We start from the raw sequence: 1771 nt of genomic DNA on the forward strand, positions 1-1771 counted from the left end.
TACTATGTGTAGAATAATTGAAGTTTGGTCAAAGAGACCTAATTCAAGGTTTAGCCATTATGGCTTCCTCAAATGAAAATTGTCGTCATTAAGTAAGGTTCAAGTCCAAAAGACGCCTGTACCTATTACACAGTATTATGTTGCCATATATAATTATAAAATTTGAAAGTTTAAAACTTGTGGAGGATTGTTGTTATAATTTTTTAAAAAAAAAATTAAACTTCCACGACAAATATTAATTCTTAGTTTTGATTTTAGTATTAACTTTTGATACAAAATTATATCTGATAATTTAGATTGTAACTTGTACTTAAATATGATTAATTTTCATGAGAGTAAAGGTTGAATTTCTCCCTATAAAGGGGAGTGATTTTCATGGGATTAAACATAACATGAAAAAATAGCTTCTTATAGTCTTGACAACTTGATAAAGGTTCGTTCACTTACCTTTCTATAGTCGTGTTCATAGAAGGAGAACCAACTGTGAGCCACATGAATTTTATCTTAGAGTCATATAATGTCGAAAGTACCCGCACAAAGGGAAATGCAACACGACTTTAGGACAGCATCCTTGACATATCTCCTTTTTCATCTTATGTTTGTATTATCATTGAATTATATTACTTAAATTTATATTTAAAATAGTTATATTAATTTATAATTTATCTACAGACAAATTACCAATTTTTCCCACCATTTGGGGCATGGACATACAAAATTTACAAAAATTTCAATTATCATTCAATAACACCCACAAAGTGTTTGATGAAAGTCAAGAACCAAAGTTTCCTTCTTTATTTGACTATTTTCACAACCACACACTCTAGCTTGTAAATTGTCATCATAACTTTACATTGCTTGTTATTTGTCGTCACCATCATAACCTTAGATTTTTTTTATAATTTGGATATGCTAATAGTGCAATTGCAACCTCAAACTTAACCTCATTCCTTGTTTTCTTTTCATAGAAAAATGCGCCATGTGCGAAACAGTCAACCATCTCTTCTGCAGACAAAGGAAAGGGACATCACTTACCAATCCATCCCGTCTAGGCAAGTGATGCATTCTCCAATACATATCCTCAAAGAAGTCCTTCCACGGTCCTTTTTTTGGTATTTTCTCTTGAGTTTAACATTGGGAAAATATCATTTTTGAGTTTGGGGATGAGGTCATAAAATTGGAAACTTTCTTGTGTAGTTGTAAGTATTATACTCCCTCCGTTCCATAAAAATAGTCATGTTTTCCTTTTTCGTTTGTCCCAAATTATAGTCATTTTTTTATTGGAGAGTGTAGTTAATATATTAGTCCCTAATATGTCCTTATTTAATATGCTTTGTTATCACAAATATAATTTAATTGCCTTGAATTTTTTTTTTTTTTTACAAGGTGTCCGGGCTTGCGTCCGACTAGATCCTTGTCCCTGAACCTCCGGCCCCTGAGCAGTTCAGGGAGGTAAATCGCAGGATGTGCCCTTGTTGGCTCCCAGGTTCCCACAACTCATTTGGACTCCTTCCACAAAGAGAGCTCTCCTCACTGGGCGTTTGTTCACACCAATGACTTCCTCTCCATATGGCTCCCAGTGTTAACTCCAGGAATCGAACTCCCCACCCTTGCTTCCAGCGTCCCAGCGAAGTGATTGTTCCACCAACTCGGATGTGCCCTGAGGGGCTAATTGCCTTGAATATTGATTACATTAATGGAGAGGTATGTTAGGAAAAATAATAATAATATTTATTATTTCAACTATATTAATTAAATTTTTTTAATCTAT

The sequence above is a fragment of the Olea europaea genome, unplaced genomic scaffold, assembly GCF_002742605.1.
Source record: "Olea europaea var. sylvestris unplaced genomic scaffold, O_europaea_v1 scaffold2619, whole genome shotgun sequence".
In the NCBI taxonomy this organism is placed as follows: Eukaryota; Viridiplantae; Streptophyta; class Magnoliopsida; order Lamiales; family Oleaceae; genus Olea; species Olea europaea.